The following is a 19,002-nucleotide window of genomic DNA, read 5'->3' as shown; positions in this document are numbered from 1 at the left end:
CCTTTTAGGTAAGTTAAAGAGCTGCACCTGAGCCAGCCACTGATTGATTGATTGATTGATTGATTGATTGATTGATTGATTGATTGATTGATGCAGCACAACAGTCAAATAGTGGAGTGGAGTAGGGGAACAGCAAACAGCCAATAAAGCAGCCCGCCCGCTCGCCTGCCCGCCACAATGGACCTACCTGTGTACACTAGATGGATGTGATGGAATGTACTGTCGTCCCTACATTTCAAGAAGAAGTAAGAATTGCAGTTGCAACAAAGCCTTGCTTGCCTACAAAGAGAGCAGCAATTTGGATTTGTTACTATGTTACCTAGAAGAATAACAAACTGTGCAAGGATGGAGGTTGTAGGAGCAAGGAGAAGTTGTCTGTAAAGTTGGTGGATGCCTATTTTCCATTTTGCAGTCCCTTGTCTCCCTCTTGTGGCCTCCTGGAGGCAACTAGCTGTGCAAAAAAAAGACAGCCTGGCGGCCGGCTGTTGCAGTGTTGCCCTCTCAGGCAACACTGAGTGACTGACTGAGCCTCACCGTCTTATATAAAGTTCAGACGGAACTTTGCACGTGTTATAGTGGAGCCCTCAGGATTCCAGAGCCAGCTTTCTGACATCATAATGGGGCCTCAGAGATAAAAGCCTGGGCCCAGGCAGTGTTGGTCAGTGCTGCTCAGCAGGCAGCACTGGACTGGACTGGATTACAGCTGATACAAGGTGTGAAGGAACAAGGGGTGGCTGTGGGCATGCACTTGCTGCCGCTGCCAGTGTTTATCTGCATGGCAGCAGGGCATTTGGGCGTTGCCAGGAAGGCGTTTTTATGTAGATTCCTCCTCTTTCAGCACTGCATTGTGGTGCAAGCAAAAGAAGCAAATCCTGTCTGGCTTCCTCTCCGGCCTTTATTCACCTCCCGTGTAGCTGTGAGTGTGTGAGCCTGCAGGGCCCCATGGAATTGCCTAGAAGTAGGCTGAATCGCTGCAAGGGCTGAACAGCAGTATCGGGCAGGCTCGGGCAACGCGCGGCCCGTTCGGGTTATCGCTTCTCGGCCTTTTGGCTAAGATCAAGTGTAGTATCTGTTCTTATCAGTTTAATATCTGATACGTCCCCTATCTGGGGACCATATATTAAATGGATTTTTAGAACAGGGAGATGGAAATAGAGCTTGCTCTGTCCACTCCACGCATTGACCTGGTATTGCAGTATTTCCAGGACCGGTGCACCCTTTCCTTATGTGTTGACTAAAAGCAGATTCCAAAAGTGTTTTTTGTCTTTGCTATTGTTTCTGTCTTTCTGAAGGGATCTCCCCTTTTAATCCCATTATTTCAACACCTGTTGGACAATGCATGAGTGATAATGAGCTCATTGATTAAATGCAATTAATGAATAGATTGCCACCTCTTGTTGTGTGTCGTCTGTGTTTCTGTGTTTCCGGCATTTCACATTGGAACACCTCATTCACCTTCCTTGTCTTCTCTCCGCCCTCCCTTTTAGGTAAGTTAAAGAGCTGCACCTGAGCCAGCCACTGATTGATTGATTGATTGATTGATTGATTGATTGATTGATTGATTGATTGATGCAGCACAACAGTCAAATAGTGGAGTGGAGTAGGGGAACAGCAAACAGCCAATAAAGCAGCCCGCCCGCTCGCCTGCCCGCCACAATGGACCTACCTGTGTACACTAGATGGATGTGATGGAATGTACTGTCGTCCCTACATTTCAAGAAGAAGTAAGAATTGCAGTTGCAACAAAGCCTTGCTTGCCTACAAAGAGAGCAGCAATTTGGATTTGTTACTATGTTACCTAGAAGAATAACAAACTGTGCAAGGATGGAGGTTGTAGGAGCAAGGAGAAGTTGTCTGTAAAGTTGGTGGATGCCTATTTTCCATTTTGCAGTCCCTTGTCTCCCTCTTGTGGCCTCCTGGAGGCAACTAGCTGTGCAAAAAAAAGACAGCCTGGCGGCCGGCTGTTGCAGTGTTGCCCTCTCAGGCAACACTGAGTGACTGACTGAGCCTCACCGTCTTATATAAAGTTCAGACGGAACTTTGCACGTGTCATAGTGGAGCCCTCAGGATTCCAGAGCCAGCTTTCTGACATCATAATGGGGCCTCAGAGATAAAAGCCTGGGCCCAGGCAGTGTTGGTCAGTGCTGCTCAGCAGGCAGCACTGGACTGGACTGGATTACAGCTGATACAAGGTGTGAAGGAACAAGGGGTGGCTGTGGGCATGCACTTGCTGCCGCTGCCAGTGTTTATCTGCATGGCAGCAGGGCATTTGGGCGTTGCCAGGAAGGCGTTTTTATGTAGATTCCTCCTCTTTCAGCACTGCATTGTGGTGCAAGCAAAAGAAGCAAATCCTGTCTGGCTTCCTCTCCGGCCTTTATTCACCTCCCGTGTAGCTGTGAGTGTGTGAGCCTGCAGGGCCCCATGGAATTGCCTAGAAGTAGGCTGAATCGCTGCAAGGGCTGAACAGCAGTATCGGGCAGGCTCGGGCAACGCGCGGCCCGTTCGGGTTATCGCTTCTCGGCCTTTTGGCTAAGATCAAGTGTAGTATCTGTTCTTATCAGTTTAATATCTGATACGTCCCCTATCTGGGGACCATATATTAAATGGATTTTTAGAACAGGGAGATGGAAATAGAGCTTGCTCTGTCCACTCCACGCATTGACCTGGTATTGCAGTATTTCCAGGACCGGTGCACCCTTTCCTTATGTGTTGACTAAAAGCAGATTCCAAAAGTGTTTTTTGTCTTTGCTATTGTTTCTGTCTTTCTGAAGGGATCTCCCCTTTTAATCCCATTATTTCAACACCTGTTGGACAATGCATGAGTGATAATGAGCTCATTGATTAAATGCAATTAATGAATAGATTGCCACCTCTTGTTGTGTGTCGTCTGTGTTTCTGTGTTTCCGGCATTTCACATTGGAACACCTCATTCACCTTCCTTGTCTTCTCTCCGCCCTCCCTTTTAGGTAAGTTAAAGAGCTGCACCTGAGCCAGCCACTGATTGATTGATTGATTGATTGATTGATTGATTGATTGATTGATTGATTGATTGATGCAGCACAACAGTCAAATAGTGGAGTGGAGTAGGGGAACAGCAAACAGCCAATAAAGCAGCCCGCCCGCTCGCCTGCCCGCCACAATGGACCTACCTGTGTACACTAGATGGATGTGATGGAATGTACTGTCGTCCCTACATTTCAAGAAGAAGTAAGAATTGCAGTTGCAACAAAGCCTTGCTTGCCTACAAAGAGAGCAGCAATTTGGATTTGTTACTATGTTACCTAGAAGAATAACAAACTGTGCAAGGATGGAGGTTGTAGGAGCAAGGAGAAGTTGTCTGTAAAGTTGGTGGATGCCTATTTTCCATTTTGCAGTCCCTTGTCTCCCTCTTGTGGCCTCCTGGAGGCAACTAGCTGTGCAAAAAAAAGACAGCCTGGCGGCCGGCTGTTGCAGTGTTGCCCTCTCAGGCAACACTGAGTGACTGACTGAGCCTCACCGTCTTATATAAAGTTCAGACGGAACTTTGCACGTGTCATAGTGGAGCCCTCAGGATTCCAGAGCCAGCTTTCTGACATCATAATGGGGCCTCAGAGATAAAAGCCTGGGCCCAGGCAGTGTTGGTCAGTGCTGCTCAGCAGGCAGCACTGGACTGGACTGGATTACAGCTGATACAAGGTGTGAAGGAACAAGGGGTGGCTGTGGGCATGCACTTGCTGCCGCTGCCAGTGTTTATCTGCATGGCAGCAGGGCATTTGGGCGTTGCCAGGAAGGCGTTTTTATGTAGATTCCTCCTCTTTCAGCACTGCATTGTGGTGCAAGCAAAAGAAGCAAATCCTGTCTGGCTTCCTCTCCGGCCTTTATTCACCTCCCGTGTAGCTGTGAGTGTGTGAGCCTGCAGGGCCCCATGGAATTGCCTAGAAGTAGGCTGAATCGCTGCAAGGGCTGAACAGCAGTATCGGGCAGGCTCGGGCAACGCGCGGCCCGTTCGGGTTATCGCTTCTCGGCCTTTTGGCTAAGATCAAGTGTAGTATCTGTTCTTATCAGTTTAATATCTGATACGTCCCCTATCTGGGGACCATATATTAAATGGATTTTTAGAACAGGGAGATGGAAATAGAGCTTGCTCTGTCCACTCCACGCATTGACCTGGTATTGCAGTATTTCCAGGACCGGTGCACCCTTTCCTTATGTGTTGACTAAAAGCAGATTCCAAAAGTGTTTTTTGTCTTTGCTATTGTTTCTGTCTTTCTGAAGGGATCTCCCCTTTTAATCCCATTATTTCAACACCTGTTGGACAATGCATGAGTGATAATGAGCTCATTGATTAAATGCAATTAATGAATAGATTGCCACCTCTTGTTGTGTGTCGTCTGTGTTTCTGTGTTTCCGGCATTTCACATTGGAACACCTCATTCACCTTCCTTGTCTTCTCTCCGCCCTCCCTTTTAGGTAAGTTAAAGAGCTGCACCTGAGCCAGCCACTGATTGATTGATTGATTGATTGATTGATTGATTGATTGATTGATTGATTGATTGATGCAGCACAACAGTCAAATAGTGGAGTGGAGTAGGGGAACAGCAAACAGCCAATAAAGCAGCCCGCCCGCTCGCCTGCCCGCCACAATGGACCTACCTGTGTACACTAGATGGATGTGATGGAATGTACTGTCGTCCCTACATTTCAAGAAGAAGTAAGAATTGCAGTTGCAACAAAGCCTTGCTTGCCTACAAAGAGAGCAGCAATTTGGATTTGTTACTATGTTACCTAGAAGAATAACAAACTGTGCAAGGATGGAGGTTGTAGGAGCAAGGAGAAGTTGTCTGTAAAGTTGGTGGATGCCTATTTTCCATTTTGCAGTCCCTTGTCTCCCTCTTGTGGCCTCCTGGAGGCAACTAGCTGTGCAAAAAAAAGACAGCCTGGCGGCCGGCTGTTGCAGTGTTGCCCTCTCAGGCAACACTGAGTGACTGACTGAGCCTCACCGTCTTATATAAAGTTCAGACGGAACTTTGCACGTGTCATAGTGGAGCCCTCAGGATTCCAGAGCCAGCTTTCTGACATCATAATGGGGCCTCAGAGATAAAAGCCTGGGCCCAGGCAGTGTTGGTCAGTGCTGCTCAGCAGGCAGCACTGGACTGGACTGGATTACAGCTGATACAAGGTGTGAAGGAACAAGGGGTGGCTGTGGGCATGCACTTGCTGCCGCTGCCAGTGTTTATCTGCATGGCAGCAGGGCATTTGGGCGTTGCCAGGAAGGCGTTTTTATGTAGATTCCTCCTCTTTCAGCACTGCATTGTGGTGCAAGCAAAAGAAGCAAATCCTGTCTGGCTTCCTCTCCGGCCTTTATTCACCTCCCGTGTAGCTGTGAGTGTGTGAGCCTGCTGGGCCCCATGGAATTGCCTAGAAGTAGGCTGAATCGCTGCAAGGGCTGAACAGCAGTATCGGGCAGGCTCGGGCAACGCGCGGCCCGTTCGGGTTATCGCTTCTCGGCCTTTTGGCTAAGATCAAGTGTAGTATCTGTTCTTATCAGTTTAATATCTGATACGTCCCCTATCTGGGGACCATATATTAAATGGATTTTTAGAACAGGGAGATGGAAATAGAGCTTGCTCTGTCCACTCCACGCATTGACCTGGTATTGCAGTATTTCCAGGACCGGTGCACCCTTTCCTTATGTGTTGACTAAAAGCAGATTCCAAAAGTGTTTTTTGTCTTTGCTATTGTTTCTGTCTTTCTGAAGGGATCTCCCCTTTTAATCCCATTATTTCAACACCTGTTGGACAATGCATGAATGATAATGAGCTCATTGATTAAATGCAATTAATGAATAGATTGCCACCTCTTGTTGTGTGTCGTCTGTGTTTCTGTGTTTCCGGCATTTCACATTGGAACACCTCATTCACCTTCCTTGTCTTCTCTCCGCCCTCCCTTTTAGGTAAGTTAAAGAGCTGCACCTGAGCCAGCCACTGATTGATTGATTGATTGATTGATTGATTGATTGATTGATGCAGCACAACAGTCAAATAGTGGAGTGGAGTAGGGGAACAGCAAACAGCCAATAAAGCAGCCCGCCCGCTCGCCTGCCCGCCACAATGGACCTACCTGTGTACACTAGATGGATGTGATGGAATGTACTGTCGTCCCTACATTTCAAGAAGAAGTAAGAATTGCAGTTGCAACAAAGCCTTGCTTGCCTACAAAGAGAGCAGCAATTTGGATTTGTTACTATGTTACCTAGAAGAATAACAAACTGTGCAAGGATGGAGGTTGTAGGAGCAAGGAGAAGTTGTCTGTAAAGTTGGTGGATGCCTATTTTCCATTTTGCAGTCCCTTGTCTCCCTCTTGTGGCCTCCTGGAGGCAACTAGCTGTGCAAAAAAAAAGACAGCCTGGCGGCCGGCTGTTGCAGTGTTGCCCTCTCAGGCAACACTGAGTGACTGACTGAGCCTCACCGTCTTATATAAAGTTCAGACGGAACTTTGCACGTGTCATAGTGGAGCCCTCAGGATTCCAGAGCCAGCTTTCTGACATCATAATGGGGCCTCAGAGATAAAAGCCTGGGCCCAGGCAGTGTTGGTCAGTGCTGCTCAGCAGGCAGCACTGGACTGGACTGGATTACAGCTGATACAAGGTGTGAAGGAACAAGGGGTGGCTGTGGGCATGCACTTGCTGCCGCTGCCAGTGTTTATCTGCATGGCAGCAGGGCATTTGGGCGTTGCCAGGAAGGCGTTTTTATGTAGATTCCTCCTCTTTCAGCACTGCATTGTGGTGCAAGCAAAAGAAGCAAATCCTGTCTGGCTTCCTCTCCGGCCTTTATTCACCTCCCGTGTAGCTGTGAGTGTGTGAGCCTGCAGGGCCCCATGGAATTGCCTAGAAGTAGGCTGAATCGCTGCAAGGGCTGAACAGCAGTATCGGGCAGGCTCGGGCAACGCGCGGCCCGTTCGGGTTATCGCTTCTCGGCCTTTTGGCTAAGATCAAGTGTAGTATCTGTTCTTATCAGTTTAATATCTGATACGTCCCCTATCTGGGGACCATATATTAAATGGATTTTTAGAACAGGGAGATGGAAATAGAGCTTGCTCTGTCCACTCCACGCATTGACCTGGTATTGCAGTATTTCCAGGACCGGTGCACCCTTTCCTTATGTGTTGACTAAAAGCAGATTCCAAAAGTGTTTTTTGTCTTTGCTATTGTTTCTGTCTTTCTGAAGGGATCTCCCCTTTTAATCCCATTATTTCAACACCTGTTGGACAATGCATGAGTGATAATGAGCTCATTGATTAAATGCAATTAATGAATAGATTGCCACCTCTTGTTGTGTGTCGTCTGTGTTTCTGTGTTTCCGGCATTTCACATTGGAACACCTCATTCACCTTCCTTGTCTTCTCTCCGCCCTCCCTTTTAGGTAAGTTAAAGAGCTGCACCTGAGCCAGCCACTGATTGATTGATTGATTGATTGATTGATTGATTGATTGATTGATTGATTGATTGATTGATGCAGCACAACAGTCAAATAGTGGAGTGGAGTAGGGGAACAGCAAACAGCCAATAAAGCAGCCCGCCCGCTCGCCTGCCCGCCACAATGGACCTACCTGTGTACACTAGATGGATGTGATGGAATGTACTGTCGTCCCTACATTTCAAGAAGAAGTAAGAATTGCAGTTGCAACAAAGCCTTGCTTGCCTACAAAGAGAGCAGCAATTTGGATTTGTTACTATGTTACCTAGAAGAATAACAAACTGTGCAAGGATGGAGGTTGTAGGAGCAAGGAGAAGTTGTCTGTAAAGTTGGTGGATGCCTATTTTCCATTTTGCAGTCCCTTGTCTCCCTCTTGTGGCCTCCTGGAGGCAACTAGCTGTGCAAAAAAAAGACAGCCTGGCGGCCGGCTGTTGCAGTGTTGCCCTCTCAGGCAACACTGAGTGACTGACTGAGCCTCACCGTCTTATATAAAGTTCAGACGGAACTTTGCACGTGTCATAGTGGAGCCCTCAGGATTCCAGAGCCAGCTTTCTGACATCATAATGGGGCCTCAGAGATAAAAGCCTGGGCCCAGGCAGTGTTGGTCAGTGCTGCTCAGCAGGCAGCACTGGACTGGACTGGATTACAGCTGATACAAGGTGTGAAGGAACAAGGGGTGGCTGTGGGCATGCACTTGCTGCCGCTGCCAGTGTTTATCTGCATGGCAGCAGGGCATTTGGGCGTTGCCAGGAAGGCGTTTTTATGTAGATTCCTCCTCTTTCAGCACTGCATTGTGGTGCAAGCAAAAGAAGCAAATCCTGTCTGGCTTCCTCTCCGGCCTTTATTCACCTCCCGTGTAGCTGTGAGTGTGTGAGCCTGCAGGGCCCCATGGAATTGCCTAGAAGTAGGCTGAATCGCTGCAAGGGCTGAACAGCAGTATCGGGCAGGCTCGGGCAACGCGCGGCCCGTTCGGGTTATCGCTTCTCGGCCTTTTGGCTAAGATCAAGTGTAGTATCTGTTCTTATCAGTTTAATATCTGATACGTCCCCTATCTGGGGACCATATATTAAATGGATTTTTAGAACAGGGAGATGGAAATAGAGCTTGCTCTGTCCACTCCACGCATTGACCTGGTATTGCAGTATTTCCAGGACCGGTGCACCCTTTCCTTATGTGTTGACTAAAAGCAGATTCCAAAAGTGTTTTTTGTCTTTGCTATTGTTTCTGTCTTTCTGAAGGGATCTCCCCTTTTAATCCCATTATTTCAACACCTGTTGGACAATGCATGAGTGATAATGAGCTCATTGATTAAATGCAATTAATGAATAGATTGCCACCTCTTGTTGTGTGTCGTCTGTGTTTCTGTGTTTCCGGCATTTCACATTGGAACACCTCATTCACCTTCCTTGTCTTCTCTCCGCCCTCCCTTTTAGGTAAGTTAAAGAGCTGCACCTGAGCCAGCCACTGATTGATTGATTGATTGATTGATTGATTGATTGATTGATTGATTGATTGATTGATTGATTGATGCAGCACAACAGTCAAATAGTGGAGTGGAGTAGGGGAACAGCAAACAGCCAATAAAGCAGCCCGCCCGCTCGCCTGCCCGCCACAATGGACCTACCTGTGTACACTAGATGGATGTGATGGAATGTACTGTCGTCCCTACATTTCAAGAAGAAGTAAGAATTGCAGTTGCAACAAAGCCTTGCTTGCCTACAAAGAGAGCAGCAATTTGGATTTGTTACTATGTTACCTAGAAGAATAACAAACTGTGCAAGGATGGAGGTTGTAGGAGCAAGGAGAAGTTGTCTGTAAAGTTGGTGGATGCCTATTTTCCATTTTGCAGTCCCTTGTCTCCCTCTTGTGGCCTCCTGGAGGCAACTAGCTGTGCAAAAAAAAGACAGCCTGGCGGCCGGCTGTTGCAGTGTTGCCCTCTCAGGCAACACTGAGTGACTGACTGAGCCTCACCGTCTTATATAAAGTTCAGACGGAACTTTGCACGTGTCATAGTGGAGCCCTCAGGATTCCAGAGCCAGCTTTCTGACATCATAATGGGGCCTCAGAGATAAAAGCCTGGGCCCAGGCAGTGTTGGTCAGTGCTGCTCAGCAGGCAGCACTGGACTGGACTGGATTACAGCTGATACAAGGTGTGAAGGAACAAGGGGTGGCTGTGGGCATGCACTTGCTGCCGCTGCCAGTGTTTATCTGCATGGCAGCAGGGCATTTGGGCGTTGCCAGGAAGGCGTTTTTATGTAGATTCCTCCTCTTTCAGCACTGCATTGTGGTGCAAGCAAAAGAAGCAAATCCTGTCTGGCTTCCTCTCCGGCCTTTATTCACCTCCCGTGTAGCTGTGAGTGTGTGAGCCTGCAGGGCCCCATGGAATTGCCTAGAAGTAGGCTGAATCGCTGCAAGGGCTGAACAGCAGTATCGGGCAGGCTCGGGCAACGCGCGGCCCGTTCGGGTTATCGCTTCTCGGCCTTTTGGCTAAGATCAAGTGTAGTATCTGTTCTTATCAGTTTAATATCTGATACGTCCCCTATCTGGGGACCATATATTAAATGGATTTTTAGAACAGGGAGATGGAAATAGAGCTTGCTCTGTCCACTCCACGCATTGACCTGGTATTGCAGTATTTCCAGGACCGGTGCACCCTTTCCTTATGTGTTGACTAAAAGCAGATTCCAAAAGTGTTTTTTGTCTTTGCTATTGTTTCTGTCTTTCTGAAGGGATCTCCCCTTTTAATCCCATTATTTCAACACCTGTTGGACAATGCATGAGTGATAATGAGCTCATTGATTAAATGCAATTAATGAATAGATTGCCACCTCTTGTTGTGTGTCGTCTGTGTTTCTGTGTTTCCGGCATTTCACATTGGAACACCTCATTCACCTTCCTTGTCTTCTCTCCGCCCTCCCTTTTAGGTAAGTTAAAGAGCTGCACCTGAGCCAGCCACTTGATTGATTGATTGATTGATTGATTGATTGATTGATTGATTGATGCAGCACAACAGTCAAATAGTGGAGTGGAGTAGGGGAACAGCAAACAGCCAATAAAGCAGCCCGCCCGCTCGCCTGCCCGCCACAATGGACCTACCTGTGTACACTAGATGGATGTGATGGAATGTACTGTCGTCCCTACATTTCAAGAAGAAGTAAGAATTGCAGTTGCAACAAAGCCTTGCTTGCCTACAAAGAGAGCAGCAATTTGGATTTGTTACTATGTTACCTAGAAGAATAACAAACTGTGCAAGGATGGAGGTTGTAGGAGCAAGGAGAAGTTGTCTGTAAAGTTGGTGGATGCCTATTTTCCATTTTGCAGTCCCTTGTCTCCCTCTTGTGGCCTCCTGGAGGCAACTAGCTGTGCAAAAAAAAGACAGCCTGGCGGCCGGCTGTTGCAGTGTTGCCCTCTCAGGCAACACTGAGTGACTGACTGAGCCTCACCGTCTTATATAAAGTTCAGACGGAACTTTGCACGTGTCATAGTGGAGCCCTCAGGATTCCAGAGCCAGCTTTCTGACATCATAATGGGGCCTCAGAGATAAAAGCCTGGGCCCAGGCAGTGTTGGTCAGTGCTGCTCAGCAGGCAGCACTGGACTGGACTGGATTACAGCTGATACAAGGTGTGAAGGAACAAGGGGTGGCTGTGGGCATGCACTTGCTGCCGCTGCCAGTGTTTATCTGCATGGCAGCAGGGCATTTGGGCGTTGCCAGGAAGGCGTTTTTATGTAGATTCCTCCTCTTTCAGCACTGCATTGTGGTGCAAGCAAAAGAAGCAAATCCTGTCTGGCTTCCTCTCCGGCCTTTATTCACCTCCCGTGTAGCTGTGAGTGTGTGAGCCTGCAGGGCCCCATGGAATTGCCTAGAAGTAGGCTGAATCGCTGCAAGGGCTGAACAGCAGTATCGGGCAGGCTCGGGCAACGCGCGGCCCGTTCGGGTTATCGCTTCTCGGCCTTTTGGCTAAGATCAAGTGTAGTATCTGTTCTTATCAGTTTAATATCTGATACGTCCCCTATCTGGGGACCATATATTAAATGGATTTTTAGAACAGGGAGATGGAAATAGAGCTTGCTCTGTCCACTCCACGCATTGACCTGGTATTGCAGTATTTCCAGGACCGGTGCACCCTTTCCTTATGTGTTGACTAAAAGCAGATTCCAAAAGTGTTTTTTGTCTTTGCTATTGTTTCTGTCTTTCTGAAGGGATCTCCCCTTTTAATCCCATTATTTCAACACCTGTTGGACAATGCATGAGTGATAATGAGCTCATTGATTAAATGCAATTAATGAATAGATTGCCACCTCTTGTTGTGTGTCGTCTGTGTTTCTGTGTTTCCGGCATTTCACATTGGAACACCTCATTCACCTTCCTTGTCTTCTCTCCGCCCTCCCTTTTAGGTAAGTTAAAGAGCTGCACCTGAGCCAGCCACTGATTGATTGATTGATTGATTGATTGATTGATTGATTGATTGATTGATTGATGCAGCACAACAGTCAAATAGTGGAGTGGAGTAGGGGAACAGCAAACAGCCAATAAAGCAGCCCGCCCGCTCGCCTGCCCGCCACAATGGACCTACCTGTGTACACTAGATGGATGTGATGGAATGTACTGTCGTCCCTACATTTCAAGAAGAAGTAAGAATTGCAGTTGCAACAAAGCCTTGCTTGCCTACAAAGAGAGCAGCAATTTGGATTTGTTACTATGTTACCTAGAAGAATAACAAACTGTGCAAGGATGGAGGTTGTAGGAGCAAGGAGAAGTTGTCTGTAAAGTTGGTGGATGCCTATTTTCCATTTTGCAGTCCCTTGTCTCCCTCTTGTGGCCTCCTGGAGGCAACTAGCTGTGCAAAAAAAAGACAGCCTGGCGGCCGGCTGTTGCAGTGTTGCCCTCTCAGGCAACACTGAGTGACTGACTGAGCCTCACCGTCTTATATAAAGTTCAGACGGAACTTTGCACGTGTCATAGTGGAGCCCTCAGGATTCCAGAGCCAGCTTTCTGACATCATAATGGGGCCTCAGAGATAAAAGCCTGGGCCCAGGCAGTGTTGGTCAGTGCTGCTCAGCAGGCAGCACTGGACTGGACTGGATTACAGCTGATACAAGGTGTGAAGGAACAAGGGGTGGCTGTGGGCATGCACTTGCTGCCGCTGCCAGTGTTTATCTGCATGGCAGCAGGGCATTTGGGCGTTGCCAGGAAGGCGTTTTTATGTAGATTCCTCCTCTTTCAGCACTGCATTGTGGTGCAAGCAAAAGAAGCAAATCCTGTCTGGCTTCCTCTCCGGCCTTTATTCACCTCCCGTGTAGCTGTGAGTGTGTGAGCCTGCAGGGCCCCATGGAATTGCCTAGAAGTAGGCTGAATCGCTGCAAGGGCTGAACAGCAGTATCGGGCAGGCTCGGGCAACGCGCGGCCCGTTCGGGTTATCGCTTCTCGGCCTTTTGGCTAAGATCAAGTGTAGTATCTGTTCTTATCAGTTTAATATCTGATACGTCCCCTATCTGGGGACCATATATTAAATGGATTTTTAGAACAGGGAGATGGAAATAGAGCTTGCTCTGTCCACTCCACGCATTGACCTGGTATTGCAGTATTTCCAGGACCGGTGCACCCTTTCCTTATGTGTTGACTAAAAGCAGATTCCAAAAGTGTTTTTTGTCTTTGCTATTGTTTCTGTCTTTCTGAAGGGATCTCCCCTTTTAATCCCATTATTTCAACACCTGTTGGACAATGCATGAGTGATAATGAGCTCATTGATTAAATGCAATTAATGAATAGATTGCCACCTCTTGTTGTGTGTCGTCTGTGTTTCTGTGTTTCCGGCATTTCACATTGGAACACCTCATTCACCTTCCTTGTCTTCTCTCCGCCCTCCCTTTTAGGTAAGTTAAAGAGCTGCACCTGAGCCAGCCACTGATTGATTGATTGATTGATTGATTGATTGATTGATTGATTGATTGATTGATGCAGCACAACAGTCAAATAGTGGAGTGGAGTAGGGGAACAGCAAACAGCCAATAAAGCAGCCCGCCCGCTCGCCTGCCCGCCACAATGGACCTACCTGTGTACACTAGATGGATGTGATGGAATGTACTGTCGTCCCTACATTTCAAGAAGAAGTAAGAATTGCAGTTGCAACAAAGCCTTGCTTGCCTACAAAGAGAGCAGCAATTTGGATTTGTTACTATGTTACCTAGAAGAATAACAAACTGTGCAAGGATGGAGGTTGTAGGAGCAAGGAGAAGTTGTCTGTAAAGTTGGTGGATGCCTATTTTCCATTTTGCAGTCCCTTGTCTCCCTCTTGTGGCCTCCTGGAGGCAACTAGCTGTGCAAAAAAAAGACAGCCTGGCGGCCGGCTGTTGCAGTGTTGCCCTCTCAGGCAACACTGAGTGACTGACTGAGCCTCACCGTCTTATATAAAGTTCAGACGGAACTTTGCACGTGTCATAGTGGAGCCCTCAGGATTCCAGAGCCAGCTTTCTGACATCATAATGGGGCCTCAGAGATAAAAGCCTGGGCCCAGGCAGTGTTGGTCAGTGCTGCTCAGCAGGCAGCACTGGACTGGACTGGATTACAGCTGATACAAGGTGTGAAGGAACAAGGGGTGGCTGTGGGCATGCACTTGCTGCCGCTGCCAGTGTTTATCTGCATGGCGTTGCCAGGAAGGCGTTTTTATGTAGATTCCTCCTCTTTCAGCACTGCATTGTGGTGCAAGCAAAAGAAGCAAATCCTGTCTGGCTTCCTCTCCGGCCTTTATTCACCTCCCGTGTAGCTGTGAGTGTGTGAGCCTGCAGGGCCCCATGGAATTGCCTAGAAGTAGGCTGAATCGCTGCAAGGGCTGAACAGCAGTATCGGGCAGGCTCGGGCAACGCGCGGCCCGTTCGGGTTATCGCTTCTCGGCCTTTTGGCTAAGATCAAGTGTAGTATCTGTTCTTATTAGTTTAATATCTGATACGTCCCCTATCTGGGGACCATATATTAAATGGATTTTTAGAACAGGGAGATGGAAATAGAGCTTGCTCTGTCCACTCCACGCATTGACCTGGTATTGCAGTATTTCCAGGACCGGTGCACCCTTTCCTTATGTGTTGACTAAAAGCAGATTCCAAAAGTGTTTTTTGTCTTTGCTATTGTTTCTGTCTTTCTGAAGGGATCTCCCCTTTTAATCCCATTATTTCAACACCTGTTGGACAATGCATGAGTGATAATGAGCTCATTGATTAAATGCAATTAATGAATAGATTGCCACCTCTTGTTGTGTGTCGTCTGTGTTTCTGTGTTTCCGGCATTTCACATTGGAACACCTCATTCACCTTCCTTGTCTTCTCTCCGCCCTCCCTTTTAGGTAAGTTAAAGAGCTGCACCTGAGCCAGCCACTGATTGATTGATTGATTGATTGATTGATTGATTGATTGATTGATTGATTGATGCAGCACAACAGTCAAATAGTGGAGTGGAGTAGGGGAACAGCAAACAGCCAATAAAGCAGCCCGCCCGCTCGCCTGCCCGCCACAATGGACCTACCTGTGTACACTAGATGGATGTGATGGAATGTACTGTCGTCCCTACATTTCAAGAAGAAGTAAGAATTGCAGTTGCAACAAAGCCTTGCTTGCCTACAAAGAGAGCAGCAATTTGGATTTGTTACTATGTTACCTAGAAGAATAACAAACTGTGCAAGGATGGAGGTTGTAGGAGCAAGGAGAAGTTGTCTGTAAAGTTGGTGGATGCCTATTTTCCATTTTGCAGTCCCTTGTCTCCCTCTTGTGGCCTCCTGGAGGCAACTAGCTGTGCAAAAAAAAGACAGCCTGGCGGCCGGCTGTTGCAGTGTTGCCCTCTCAGGCAACACTGAGTGACTGACTGAGCCTCACCGTCTTATATAAAGTTCAGACGGAACTTTGCACGTGTCATAGTGGAGCCCTCAGGATTCCAGAGCCAGCTTTCTGACATCATAATGGGGCCTCAGAGATAAAAGCCTGGGCCCAGGCAGTGTTGGTCAGTGCTGCTCAGCAGGCAGCACTGGACTGGACTGGATTACAGCTGATACAAGGTGTGAAGGAACAAGGGGTGGCTGTGGGCATGCACTTGCTGCCGCTGCCAGTGTTTATCTGCATGGCAGCAGGGCATTTGGGCGTTGCCAGGAAGGCGTTTTTATGTAGATTCCTCCTCTTTCAGCACTGCATTGTGGTGCAAGCAAAAGAAGCAAATCCTGTCTGGCTTCCTCTCCGGCCTTTATTCACCTCCCGTGTAGCTGTGAGTGTGTGAGCCTGCAGGGCCCCATGGAATTGCCTAGAAGTAGGCTGAATCGCTGCAAGGGCTGAACAGCAGTATCGGGCAGGCTCGGGCAACGCGCGGCCCGTTCGGGTTATCGCTTCTCGGCCTTTTGGCTAAGATCAAGTGTAGTATCTGTTCTTATCAGTTTAATATCTGATACGTCCCCTATCTGGGGACCATATATTAAATGGATTTTTAGAACAGGGAGATGGAAATAGAGCTTGCTCTGTCCACTCCACGCATTGACCTGGTATTGCAGTATTTCCAGGACCGGTGCACCCTTTCCTTATGTGTTGACTAAAAGCAGATTCCAAAAGTGTTTTTTGTCTTTGCTATTGTTTCTGTCTTTCTGAAGGGATCTCCCCTTTTAATCCCATTATTTCAACACCTGTTGGACAATGCATGAGTGATAATGAGCTCATTGATTAAATGCAATTAATGAATAGATTGCCACCTCTTGTTGTGTGTCGTCTGTGTTTCTGTGTTTCCGGCATTTCACATTGGAACACCTCATTCACCTTCCTTGTCTTCTCTCCGCCCTCCCTTTTAGGTAAGTTAAAGAGCTGCACCTGAGCCAGCCACTGATTGATTGATTGATTGATTGATTGATTGATTGATTGATTGATTGATTGATTGCAGCACAACAGTCAAATAGTGGAGTGGAGTAGGGGAACAGCAAACAGCCAATAAAGCAGCCCGCCCGCTCGCCTGCCCGCCACAATGGACCTACCTGTGTACACTAGATGGATGTGATGGAATGTACTGTCGTCCCTACATTTCAAGAAGAAGTAAGAATTGCAGTTGCAACAAAGCCTTGCTTGCCTACAAAGAGAGCAGCAATTTGGATTTGTTACTATGTTACCTAGAAGAATAACAAACTGTGCAAGGATGGAGGTTGTAGGAGCAAGGAGAAGTTGTCTGTAAAGTTGGTGGATGCCTATTTTCCATTTTGCAGTCCCTTGTCTCCCTCTTGTGGCCTCCTGGAGGCAACTAGCTGTGCAAAAAAAAGACAGCCTGGCGGCCGGCTGTTGCAGTGTTGCCCTCTCAGGCAACACTGAGTGACTGACTGAGCCTCACCGTCTTATATAAAGTTCAGACGGAACTTTGCACGTGTCATAGTGGAGCCCTCAGGATTCCAGAGCCAGCTTTCTGACATCATAATGGGGCCTCAGAGATAAAAGCCTGGGCCCAGGCAGTGTTGGTCAGTGCTGCTCAGCAGGCAGCACTGGACTGGACTGGATTACAGCTGATACAAGGTGTGAAGGAACAAGGGGTGGCTGTGGGCATGCACTTGCTGCCGCTGCCAGTGTTTATCTGCATGGCAGCAGGGCATTTGGGCGTTGCCAGGAAGGCGTTTTTATGTAGATTCCTCCTCTTTCAGCACTGCATTGTGGTGCAAGCAAAAGAAGCAAATCCTGTCTGGCTTCCTCTCCGGCCTTTATTCACCTCCCGTGTAGCTGTGAGTGTGTGAGCCTGCAGGGCCCCATGGAATTGCCTAGAAGTAGGCTGAATCGCTGCAAGGGCTGAACAGCAGTATCGGGCAGGCTCGGGCAACGCGCGGCCCGTTCGGGTTATCGCTTCTCGGCCTTTTGGCTAAGATCAAGTGTAGTATCTGTTCTTATCAGTTTAATATCTGATACGTCCCCTATCTGGGGACCATATATTAAATGGATTTTTAGAACAGGGAGATGGAAATAGAGCTTGCTCTGTCCACTCCACGCATTGACCTGGTATTGCAGTATTTCCAGGACCGGTGCACCCTTTCCTTATGTGTTGACTAAAAGCAGATTCCAAAAGTGTTTTTTGTCTTTGCTATTGTTTCTGTCTTTCTGAAGGGATCTCCCCTTTTAATGCCATTATTTCAACACCTGTTGGACAATGCATGAGTGATAATGAGCTCATTGATTAAATGCAATTAATGAATAGATTGCCACCTCTTGTTGTGTGTCGTCTGTGTTTCTGTGTTTCCGGCATTTCACATTGGAACACCTCATTCACCTTCCTTGTCTTCTCTCCGCCCTCCCTTTTAGGTAAGTTAAAGAGCTGCACCTGAGCCAGCCACTGATTGATTGATTGATTGATTGATTGATTGATTGATTGATTGATTGATTGATGCAGCACAACAGTCAAATAGTGGAGTGGAGTAGGGGAACAGCAAACAGCCAATAAAGCAGCCCGCCCGCTCGCCTGCCCGCCACAATGGACCTACCTGTGTACACTAGATGGATGTGATGGAATGTACTGTCGTCCCTACATTTCAAGAAGAAGTAAGAATTGCAGTTGCAACAAAGCCTTGCTTGCCTACAAAGAGAGCAGCAATTTGGATTTGTTACTATGTTACCTAGAAGAATAACAAACTGTGCAAGGATGGAGGTTGTAGGAGCAAGGAGAAGTTGTCTGTAAAGTTGGTGGATGCCTATTTTCCATTTTGCAGTCCCTTGTCTCCCTCTTGTGGCCTCCTGGAGGCAACTAGCTGTGCAAAAAAAAGACAGCCTGGCGGCCGGCTGTTGCAGTGTTGCCCTCTCAGGCAACACTGAGTGACTGACTGAGCCTCACCGTCTTATATAAAGTTCAGACGGAACTTTGCACGTGTCATAGTGGAGCCCTCAGGATTCCAGAGCCAGCTTTCTGACATCATAATGGGGCCTCAGAGATAAAAGCCTGGGCCCAGGCAGTGTTGGTCAGTGCTGCTCAGCAGGCAGCACTGGACTGGACTGGATTACAGCTGATACAAGGTGTGAAGGAACAAGGGGTGGCTGTGGGCATGCACTTGCTGCCGCTGCCAGTGTTTATCTGCATGGCAGCAGGGCATTTGGGCGTTGCCAGGAAGGCGTTTTTATGTAGATTCCTCCTCTTTCAGCACTGCATTGTGGTGCAAGCAAAAGAAGCAAATCCTGTCTGGCTTCCTCTCCGGCCTTTATTCACCTCCCGTGTAGCTGTGAGTGTGTGAGCCTGCAGGGCCCCATGGAATTGCCTAGAAGTAGGCTGAATCGCTGCAAGGGCTGAACAGCAGTATCGGGCAGGCTCGGGCAACGCGCGGCCCGTTCGGGTTATCGCTTCTCGGCCTTTTGGCTAAGATCAAGTGTAGTATCTGTTCTTATCAGTTTAATATCTGATACGTCCCCTATCTGGGGACCATATATTAAATGGATTTTTAGAACAGGGAGATGGAAATAGAGCTTGCTCTGTCCACTCCACGCATTGACCTGGTATTGCAGTATTTCCAGGACCGGTGCACCCTTTCCTTATGTGTTGACTAAAAGCAGATTCCAAAAGTGTTT

The 19,002-nt window shown here is 47.8% G+C and overlaps 13 non-coding genes across 13 annotated transcripts; all 13 read left to right on the top strand.

Annotated features, from left to right (window-relative positions):
* Positions 1 to 1,030: 1,030 nt before the first annotated feature.
* On the top strand, positions 1,031 to 1,221 carry LOC142732402 (U2 spliceosomal RNA). The gene has a single exon (XR_012879595.1). It is a non-coding gene; the product is annotated as a U2 spliceosomal RNA (small nuclear RNA).
* Positions 1,222 to 2,509: 1,288 nt separating this feature from the next.
* On the top strand, positions 2,510 to 2,700 carry LOC142732399 (U2 spliceosomal RNA). The gene has a single exon (XR_012879593.1). It is a non-coding gene; the product is annotated as a U2 spliceosomal RNA (small nuclear RNA).
* A 1,292-nt stretch (positions 2,701 to 3,992) lies between these two features.
* LOC142732398 (U2 spliceosomal RNA) lies at positions 3,993 to 4,183 on the top strand. Its single transcript, XR_012879592.1, has one exon. It is a non-coding gene; the product is annotated as a U2 spliceosomal RNA (small nuclear RNA).
* A 1,292-nt stretch (positions 4,184 to 5,475) lies between these two features.
* LOC142732397 (U2 spliceosomal RNA) lies at positions 5,476 to 5,666 on the top strand. The gene has a single exon (XR_012879591.1). It is a non-coding gene; the product is annotated as a U2 spliceosomal RNA (small nuclear RNA).
* Positions 5,667 to 6,943: 1,277 nt separating this feature from the next.
* LOC142732396 (U2 spliceosomal RNA) lies at positions 6,944 to 7,134 on the top strand. The gene has a single exon (XR_012879590.1). It is a non-coding gene; the product is annotated as a U2 spliceosomal RNA (small nuclear RNA).
* Positions 7,135 to 8,430: 1,296 nt separating this feature from the next.
* On the top strand, positions 8,431 to 8,621 carry LOC142732395 (U2 spliceosomal RNA). The gene has a single exon (XR_012879589.1). It is a non-coding gene; the product is annotated as a U2 spliceosomal RNA (small nuclear RNA).
* A 1,300-nt stretch (positions 8,622 to 9,921) lies between these two features.
* Positions 9,922 to 10,112, top strand: LOC142732394 (U2 spliceosomal RNA). The gene has a single exon (XR_012879588.1). It is a non-coding gene; the product is annotated as a U2 spliceosomal RNA (small nuclear RNA).
* Positions 10,113 to 11,393: 1,281 nt separating this feature from the next.
* LOC142732393 (U2 spliceosomal RNA) lies at positions 11,394 to 11,584 on the top strand. The gene has a single exon (XR_012879587.1). It is a non-coding gene; the product is annotated as a U2 spliceosomal RNA (small nuclear RNA).
* Positions 11,585 to 12,872: 1,288 nt separating this feature from the next.
* LOC142732392 (U2 spliceosomal RNA) lies at positions 12,873 to 13,063 on the top strand. The gene has a single exon (XR_012879586.1). It is a non-coding gene; the product is annotated as a U2 spliceosomal RNA (small nuclear RNA).
* A 1,272-nt stretch (positions 13,064 to 14,335) lies between these two features.
* LOC142732375 (U2 spliceosomal RNA) lies at positions 14,336 to 14,526 on the top strand. Its single transcript, XR_012879571.1, has one exon. It is a non-coding gene; the product is annotated as a U2 spliceosomal RNA (small nuclear RNA).
* A 1,288-nt stretch (positions 14,527 to 15,814) lies between these two features.
* On the top strand, positions 15,815 to 16,005 carry LOC142732391 (U2 spliceosomal RNA). Its single transcript, XR_012879585.1, has one exon. It is a non-coding gene; the product is annotated as a U2 spliceosomal RNA (small nuclear RNA).
* Positions 16,006 to 17,294: 1,289 nt separating this feature from the next.
* On the top strand, positions 17,295 to 17,485 carry LOC142732390 (U2 spliceosomal RNA). Its single transcript, XR_012879584.1, has one exon. It is a non-coding gene; the product is annotated as a U2 spliceosomal RNA (small nuclear RNA).
* A 1,288-nt stretch (positions 17,486 to 18,773) lies between these two features.
* LOC142732387 (U2 spliceosomal RNA) lies at positions 18,774 to 18,964 on the top strand. The gene has a single exon (XR_012879582.1). It is a non-coding gene; the product is annotated as a U2 spliceosomal RNA (small nuclear RNA).
* The last annotated feature ends 38 nt before the right edge of the window (positions 18,965 to 19,002 follow it).

This window comes from Rhinoderma darwinii, unplaced genomic scaffold (assembly GCF_050947455.1).
Source record: "Rhinoderma darwinii isolate aRhiDar2 unplaced genomic scaffold, aRhiDar2.hap1 Scaffold_906, whole genome shotgun sequence".
NCBI lineage: Eukaryota > Metazoa > Chordata > Amphibia > Anura > Rhinodermatidae > Rhinoderma > Rhinoderma darwinii.
The sequence above is the reverse complement of the archived record's forward strand: the minus strand, read 5'-3'. Positions and strand labels throughout refer to the sequence as shown.